Raw genomic sequence first — 9,280 nt, forward strand, 5'->3', positions numbered from 1 at the left:
ATATATATATATATACACCACATCTTCTTATCCATTCATCAGTTGATGGACATTTAGGCTCTTTCCATGATTTGGCTATTGTTGACATTGCTGCTATGAACACTGGGGTACATGTGCTCCTATGCATCAGCACTTCTGTATCCCTTGGGCAAATCCCTAGCAGTGCTATTGCTGGGTCATAGGGGAGTGTTACTGATAGTTTTTTGAGGAATCTCCATACTGTTTTTCAAAGTGGCTGTACCAGTTTACATTCCCACCAACAGTGGGAATGTCTGATTTGTTTGTTTTAGCCACTCTGACTGGTGTGAGGTGGTATCTCAGTGTGGTTTTGATTTGTATTTCCCTGATGATGGGTGATGGTGAGCATTGTTTCATGTGCCTGTAGGCCATCTGCATGTCCTCTTTGGAGAAGTGTCTGTTCATGTCTTCTGCCCATTTCTTCACTGGGTTACTCATTTTTTGGGTGTGGAGTTTGTTGAGTTCCTTGTAAATTTTGGATACTAGCCCTTTATCTGATATGTCATTTGCAACTATCTTTTCCCATTCCATTGGCTGCCTATTAGTTTTCTTGATTGTTTCCTTTGCAGTGCAGAAACTTTTTTATCTTGATGAGGTCCCAATAGTTCATTTTTTCTCTTGATTCCCTTGCCATTGGGGATGCGTTGAGGAGGAAATTGCTGCAGTTGAAGCCAAGGAGGTTGTTTCCTACTTTCTCCTTTAGAATTTTGACGGTTTCCTATCTCACATTCAGGTCCCTCATCTATTTTGAGTTTATTTTTGTGTATGGAGTAAGAAAGTGGTCTAGTTTCATTCTTCTGCATGTTGCTGTCCAGCTCTCCCAGCACCACCTGCTAAAGAGGCAGTTTTTTTTCCCTCGGATACTCTTTCCTGCTTTGTCAAAGATTAATTGGCTATATATCTGTGGGTCCAGTTCTAGGTTCTCTATTCTATTCCATTGGTCTATGTGTCTGTTTTTGTGCCAATACCATACTGTCTGGATGATGACAGCTTTGTAGTAGAGGCTAAAGTCTGGAATTGTGATGCCTCCTGCTTTGGTGTTCTTCTTCAATATTACTTTGGCTATTCAGGGTCTTTTGTGGTTCCATTTCTTTTCCTCTATAGCAGCCTCTGTCTTTATGGGCATGACTTGCTGAGAACCCAGGACAGAGGACCCATGGCATATCTCACCTTTGAGATTTCCCTGAAGGCTCTGTTATAGTGGTTCGCTTGTTCCTGCTTTCTCCATTTGTTAGCTGCATTTTAGATACTCTTCTGACACTTGGAAGGGCAAAAAAGCTATATCAGACTTTATATAGCAGCCTGGAAAGAAGTCTCTGAAGACCAAAGAGAGGACTGAGTAGAGCCAAATGACTAAAGAAACATTTTGGATTCTTTCTAGATTTGATTCATTTGCATGATCCCTGGATGAATGACCAGAAGTAATTGAGAATAGAAAAAAGAACAGCTTGGCACCTTTCACTCTGAGCAAGGACAAGGCATTGTAGGCACAAGGCAACCTTGTGAAATGGGCACAGTAGGATTTGAGAGTTTTGTTTAACAAGCTTTATCATATAAGGTGCAATTTGGTTATACAAGTTCTGACTGGTGATCTTTCCAGAGTCAAAGTGTAAGGTAATCAAACTTAGTTGCTTGGGTAACCAACTAGGTGAGGCTAATTAAGTCATAAATTCAATTTGTTGCTAACCTGCAGTCATGAAAGTCTTCTAAATCTTTGTTCCAAGACAACTCATTTGCATGTGCTCTAGATGCTCAGGAGATCGCCCTGAAAAACCTTTATTCAAGGCAGGTAAACAAACACTGTTTCTATGGTATTATTCAAATAAACTGGATCCTTCCTGCATTCATCTACTCACCAAATATTCCATGCGCCTACTTTTGCCAAGACCAATGACACATTGCAGATATTCACCAGGGTTCCAAAAAAGCCATGTTTCTTTTTGCCTCAAATAAAGCTACATTCTTCTGAGCCACACTCAGGAAATTCAATTTGATGAAAATGGTCAGTACAGAATGTGGAGGTAATTCTTCTCCTGGGGTCGGGAGAAGGTAATCTGGGGATCAGGCACAGCCAAGAGCATTTAAAGGCCCTCTGATCCTCTCTGGCCACCATCAAGATGTTCAATGTCAAAATCCTCATGATGCCTTGAAAGCAGTGGTCTGGGCCACAGATTGGGAAGCTAAATGCATAGTAAACCTCCTGTCTCTGGGGATCCTACAGCTCTCTTGCCATGAGGTCTTTCCACAGAGCAGAGCTCCAAGAGGAGGTGAAAAACCTGTCTACAGGACTCCAGGACCTGCACACCTCTGCTCCTCTGCCAGTCTCTCAGAAACCTCAAAATCTTCCCTCTAGATCTGTCCACCTCTTCCTCTCTCAGCTGGGACTTTTGTCTACAATAAATTTCTATATACTGGCAATATTCTGGATGCCTGCTTCATGCTTTATTTTCCTCTCTGTAATGCAAAAGACATTAACAATCCTGAAGTTAAGGACACCCCCATCCTTGGCAACTTTCTTGGAACAAGGAAAGGAGAATACCTATTATTTGTTGAGGCTGCTGAAGGTGTACAAAACATAAATTGATATCTCAAGATGGCTGTCCAGCCATAGACGTGAAGGTGAGATAGTCCCCATCTTCAGGGATCTGACATCATACAATAGAGGCAAATAAAGAGGTCATTGAAAGATAGCACTTAGCACATCCCTGCACCAGAGGCTTGGCGGGCAGAGGGTTTCCAAAGAAAGTGGTCATGAACACTTAAACAACACTCCCTACCCAGATACACAGTGGGGCTATAATCAGAACCCAGGCAATCTGGCTCCAAAATCCATACCGTGAATTCCTAGACTCTACAGATATTTCCAGTGAGACTCGAAGAGTAAGTACAAGCTCACCATGGCAAAGCGTAGGTGTCTGAGGGTGGGGTCGGGTGGACCTAGGGTGAAGGTGCCCTGGGAGATGCCATGAACAGGGAAGGTGGGGTTGAACCACCTGAAACAGGTAACACTAAGCCTCTGGCGACTATTTAGAAGTTCACTCAGAACACTGACACTTGTTTCCCTAATGCTGAGGAAAGTCAATCAGGTGAGGAGGGCTGACGAGGGCAATGAAAAGATTCTAGAAGGTTCCTCTCAAAAGTAAGTCTTCACTGACAACACCAGATGCTGGCCAGGTGTAAGGCAACAGGAACTCATCCATTGCCGGTGGGAAGGCAAAATGGTACAGTCACCTTGGAGACATTTTGGCAGTTGGGATAACGCTGAACATACTCTTACCGCATAACCCAGAAGTCATGCTCTATAGTATTTACCCAAACGAGTTAAAAACTTGTCTACACCAAAACCTGCACACAGACGTTTCTAACAGCTTCATTCATACTTGCCAAACTTTGGAAGCAACCAAGATGTCCTTTGGTAGGTGAACGGATAAATAAACTGGTGCATGCAAACAGTGAAATATTATTTAGTGCTAAGGAAGAAATGAGCTATTAAGTCATGAAAATGGCATGGAGGATACAAATGCCTCTTATTTAGTGAACGAAGCCATTCTGAAAAGGCTACATGCTGAATGATTTCAACTCTATGGCAGTCTGGAAAAGGTAAAACTAGAGAGGCAGTAAAAAGGGCAGCGGCTGCCATGGGCCAAGGGGAGGGAGGGACGCGTAGGCAGGGTACATAGGATTTGGGGGTAGTGAAACTGCTCTCTATTATACTATGATGGTGGAGACATGTCATTAAATATTTTTCCAAACCCACAGAGTACAACACCAGGAGTGGACTTAATGTAAACTATGACCTCGATGTGATAATGATGTATCAATATAGATGCATCCATTACAAAAGCACCATTCTGATGGGGGTGTTGATAATGGGGAAACTGTGCATGACTCGGGGCAGGGAGGATATGGAAAAATCTTGTACCTTCTCCTCAATTTTACTATGAATCTAGAACTGCTCTAAAAGATAAAGCCTATTATGGGGCACCTGGGTGGCTCAGGTCATGATCTCACAGTCCGTGGGCTTGAGCCCCTGCGTTGGGCTCTGTGCTGACAGCTAAGAGCCTGGAGCCTCTTCAGATTCTGTGTCTGTCTTTCTCTCTCTGCCCCTCCACTGCTCCTGCTCTATCTTTCAAAAATAAACATTAAAAAAAAAATTTTAAGCCTTATTTTTTAAAGTAAGTCTTACCCAACCTTCTATCAGTTACATTTTGCTTAATAAGCCTCTCTTCTAGAACAGAACCAGGCCCTGCAAGGAGATAATCTGTGCTTGGATTAACACCCTGTTGTGAATATTTCTCACCATAAAATCAAATTGCTTTTCTCCCTCCCTGACTCTAGCCATGGAGGAGGATGCCCTCGAGAGAGGCTTGGGGCAGACACAGGACACTGAGATGTCAACGCACCTTTGGAAGGAGATCACAGTATCTGCCACAAGGTATTACTGGCCTCTGCTCGACCAGCAGCACGCTGGCTTTTTGCACTCAAAAGGCTTGGCATGTCATAGGCTCTGGAAAGCAGTTCTGGAATATTAAAGCACCACATTTACTTGCAGGATGTCTGGTATCAGCATTCGTGAGGGAAATAAAGGATAAGCCTGTCTCAAGGAAGACTGGAGACACAACCAAATCAATGTGCACTCATGTTCGTATTTCAGATTTTCTCAGTTGGGGGAAATGATGATCTCCGGAGATGCGTTTGCTCTTGCTGAGGCAGGCTCAACGTCAAAGCCAGATGAACCCAAAGCAGCCAAGATTCTGGGTTGATGGCCCAAAACCTCAAGCTGAGACTTTGGCGACATGCCTCTCCTGACAGCGGCATCTGCTCATAAAGGGAAGCAGACCCCGGGCTCAGTCTTTGTGTGACACCTCATTTAAACCCCACCGCTCCAGGCTTTGGTGAGACGTGACGTTATTTATTCCTCAGGGAGGGAATGAGTGACTCACAAGATCTTGTGACTCACAGAGCCTCTCACAGAACTAGCCAGATGGCAAGTGGAGAGCTGGGACAAGAAAAAAGATGACAGGCAGGTGAGGGCTGCTCTGGTCTCTCTGATGTATCCGACAATCCGATGTGCCCCACCCCTTACCCCTACTACACACACCGAGGGAGACTTCCCCACCAGGAAGCCAGCCACAGCCCCTTTTACCCAGCAGGGAAGAAGAGGTGGTTGTGAGTGAGCCTGGAGCTCCCCATGGGGCTGATCTGGAGTCCTGCATGCATTTTTAATACATCCCCACCCCTCCCACCCTCAGGAGGGCAAGCCACACGGCTTAGTGCTTTCCCCCGCCTCCCTCCCTCTGCTTGGTGGGTCCATCTCCTGGCCCCACCTCCTGCCCAAGCTTCTGTCTGTACCTATCTCCTGTTCTGTATCAGGTTATGCATCTCTACTGCCCAGTGAGGCTATTGCTAACACACATAATTGCAAACGTTAAGAGCATGAGCCTGGAGCCAAGGCACTAACGTCTGAATCCTGGATGTACCAATTCCCAGCTGTAACCTTGGCCATGTTTTTCTTGCATGTGACGTCAAAATGATAATCCTTATTTCCCAAGTTGTTGTGTGTTTTTTAATGTTTATTTATTTTTGAGAGAAAGAGAGAGAGAGAGACAGACAGAGCATGAGTCGGGGAGGGGCAGAAAGAGAGGGAGACACAGAATCTGAAGCAGGCTCCAGGCTCTGAGGTGTCAGCACAGATCCCGACATGGGGCTTGAACTCACAGACCTGCAAGATCATAACCTGAGTTGAAGTCGGACGCTTAACCCACTGAGCCATCTAGGAGCCTCTTTCAGGTTGTTTATAGGCCCTGCAGGAATCTCACATTTATGTGAATTTGATTATGCATGTAATCAAATTTTATTTCCTCCTATTAAATAACAAATTAATTAATTTAAATGGAAGGCCCTGCCACCATTTTGTAAAGGAAGAAAGGCAAAAGGGAAGAGGAGAAATGTGGGCCCCTTGATATAAAGGGCCAGGTACTATTCATTTCTTCATTCTATGGCCCATTGAATTCATGTATTCATTCCTGAGTTTAGACAATGTCCCAGTTACTGAGCAAAATCAGTCCCTGCCCTCAAGGAGCCCACAGTCAAGAGTTGGCAATGAATGACGTCAGTAGTTGTAACAATGTGTGACAACAGTGGAGGGACAGCAGGGTGGCATCACTCTGAAAGCACATGGCTCTAGAGCCTGGGTTCAGATTCTGGTGCTCTCACTTCCTGGCTCCTTGACAGAATAGGTTCCTAGCACCTTTCTCGCAGGCCTGCTGTGGGGATGGAGTTAAAATATGAAGAGAGACCGGAAGAGTGCCTAGCGTATAGTGCTTAACACATGTCAGTTATGCCTCATAAGTTTATATGCATATATACATGCAGAATAGATCCATCCGTATGTGCACACACACCTATGCATCATAGGTACCCGCTGCAGGGTGCAGTCAGGGCACAGAAGGTGGGAAAGTAAACCTGAGTCCAGCAGGGCTGCCAGGAGGAGGTGACCCCCAGACCCAGTCTTTAAGAATGAGTGAGAGAGGGGTGGAGAAGCAGAGGACGCCTGAGGTGCCAGCACAGGCGAAAGCTTGAGAAGGGTGAACATCAGTCCCTCTGTGGAGCTGGAGGCTCTGGCAGGAGCTGAATCCTACGTGCCAGGCTTAATGAATTTGGATCTTGCCTCAGGGCAGCGCAGGGTTATGAAAAGAGTTCAAGCTGGAGCCTGCTGTGAACATTTTGGCACTTTCTAAATCAGCCCCATTTTTCATAGCATTAGCCAATGGTAATCGTCTTTGTGGTCATGATCCTGAAACCCTGTAGGATGCTGAAGCAAAGCCTTAAAAAAGACTCTGTTCAATGTTATATTCTCCTAGGGCCCAAACGATCTCATTTTATTCTAATTTTTTGGGAAATGATAAATTCTTTGTGGAAAGGATCCATGTCTTTCCTCTTTTATCTCTGAAAGTGCCTAAAACAATCCGTGGGTACACCAGATCTGTCCAACAAATACTAGGGGATTTCGAGAGATTTCTAGAATTCCTGCACATTATATACAGGCCATTCCTAATTATTTAAGACAATTAACTGAACATTTTGATGGAGAGTAGAAGTGAGGGTTGGGACGTGGACATTATTATAGCAAGATGCTAAAGGCCCCTAGAGTATTTGTTGAAAGTAAGACTTTGATGTAATGGGAGGCCGTTCATTTAAAAAAATAAAATAAAATCAGTTAGAAAACTGTTCCTTTCAGACCAGAAAATGGCAGAGGGTTATTTCTGACCTCCGGTAACACAATGTAAAAGTAACAATAGAATGATATTCCATTGGGGTGCCCGGCTGGTTCAGTGGGTAGTGCATGTGACTCTTGATCCCAGGGCTGTGGGTTCAAGCCCTGCGTTGGGTGTAGAGATTACTTAATAAAATCTTAAAAAGAATGGTATTGCCTTCCATTTGGAAAGGAAAAAGGGGTGAAAAGAAACTGGTAAATTGCAACGAGTAATGTGGTCTGGGGGATCTACTAGGGAACACGGATCCTTCAAAACAACAGCATATTGACAGACAGCCTTGGAATCCAGGCTTCTTCACCCATTCATTTGACAGCTGGTTTTGAGCCGCTCCTATATTTGAGATGCTAAGTATACAACAATGAACAAAATAGATATCATCTTGTTCTATAGCTCATGAAGATTACCCTGGGGCAGAGCAAACAGGCTTTTAAAATATAAGCTCACTAATAAGTGTATAAAACCAGGGGTGCCTGGGTGGCTTGGTTGGTTAAGCAGCCGACTCTGGATTTCAGCTCATGCTGTGATGTCACGGTCATGAGATCAAACCCCGTAGTGGGTTCTTTCTTGGCATTGCAGAGACTTCTTGAGATCCTCTCTCTCTCTCCCCAAAATAAATAAATAAACCTTTAAAAAATTATATAATAACAGTTCATGATAAGCACTATGGAAGAAAATATCAGGGCATCTGCTCTGAAAGAGAAGGGAGACCTACTTTAGTCTGAGTGGGGGTCAAGGCAGGCTTTCTGAGGAAAAGTCAGAGAAGGATGAGTATGAACGAGCCAGGACAGGACTGATGAGGAAGGGACTTCAGTTAGAGAAAGGCTCCATGCCAGGCTTAAGGTGGGCAGAGCTGAGTCTACTTGAAGAAGAAAGAATAGAAAGGATGCAGGGGTGGGGCATGGAGAGGCCAGCGAGGAGGTGAGCACTGTGGAGGGGCTGAGGCCAAAGGCATAGAGACCAATCAGGAGGGTAGGAAACCATGAGAAATGATGGGGCCTTCTACTTGATTTACAACCTGTCTTTGAGCTCAACACACTCTCGGAGCCCCAGAGCTCCAGTGCCGGGCATCCCAGGGGCTGATTCTCAGCATACAAGGATGAGGGGGTTGGGGTGAGCAATAAAGATGACAAAGGCACCCAGCAGCTTTCCCTCCCTGTCAGTGTCAGCTCTTGGGAGTGGCAGGGAGCCAGAGCCCAGGGACAGAGAGTAATAGAAAGAGAAGGCTTAGGAGCCAAGCTGACCTGGCTTTGACTCCAAAGTCCCAGGCCTTGCATAACTCACTTGCCTGCTCTATAAAGTGAAGGTAACAGTACTCGCTCTAAAGGTTGAAAAAAGGATTCCATGTGGTTGGGTGAAATGAGTGAAAGGGGTCAAAAAGTACAAACTTCAGTTATAAAACAAGTAAATCATGGGCATGTGATGTACAGTATGGTGACTATAGTTAATAATACTGCATTGCCTATTTGCAAGTTGCTAGAGAGTAGATCTTTTAAAAGTCTTCGTCCCGCACTGGGTGTTACACGGAAACCAACTTGATGATAAACTGTATTTTAAAAAATAACAAAAAAAATAATTAATAAATAAAAATAAATAGAAGGGGGGAAAAAAGACTTCATCCCAAGGGGGAAAGATTGGTTTTGGTTACAGTATAGTGAGGCACGTTAACTAGACTTAGTGTGATCATTTCACAATGTATGCAAATATCTAATCATGAAGTTATACATCTGAAATTAATATAATGTCAATTATACCTAAAAAAAAAAAAGGAAGCAAGGAAGGAAGGAGGGAAGAAAGGAAGGAAGGAGGGAGGGAGGGAGAGAAGGCAAGCAGGTTCACCTGTAAGTGCATGTGAACACCCGCCCAGAGAGGGTGTTCAGTAGACGGTTGTTGCAGTTCTCGTTGGGATGGAAGTTCTCTGAACGTCGGGGAGGGAGAACCTACCAGGCGTCGGGACTCGGGACGGGGTGGGAGTCTCAGAGCAGTTC

General features: G+C 44.6%; 1 long non-coding RNA gene across 2 annotated transcripts in view; it reads right to left on the reverse strand.

Moving 5' to 3' along the window:
- LOC115285578 overlaps positions 1–9,250 on the reverse strand; it is a 31,927-nt gene extending 22,677 nt beyond the window's left edge. For both annotated transcript variants that reach the window (XR_003905596.1, XR_003905593.1), the window contains exon 1: positions 9,132–9,250. This is a non-coding gene — a long non-coding RNA (uncharacterized LOC115285578). The remainder of the gene's footprint in view (positions 1–9,131) is intronic.
- Between the last annotated feature and the right edge of the window lie 30 nt (positions 9,251–9,280).

This window comes from Suricata suricatta, chromosome 1 (genome assembly GCF_006229205.1).
Source record: "Suricata suricatta isolate VVHF042 chromosome 1, meerkat_22Aug2017_6uvM2_HiC, whole genome shotgun sequence".
In the NCBI taxonomy this organism is placed as follows: Eukaryota; Metazoa; Chordata; class Mammalia; order Carnivora; family Herpestidae; genus Suricata; species Suricata suricatta.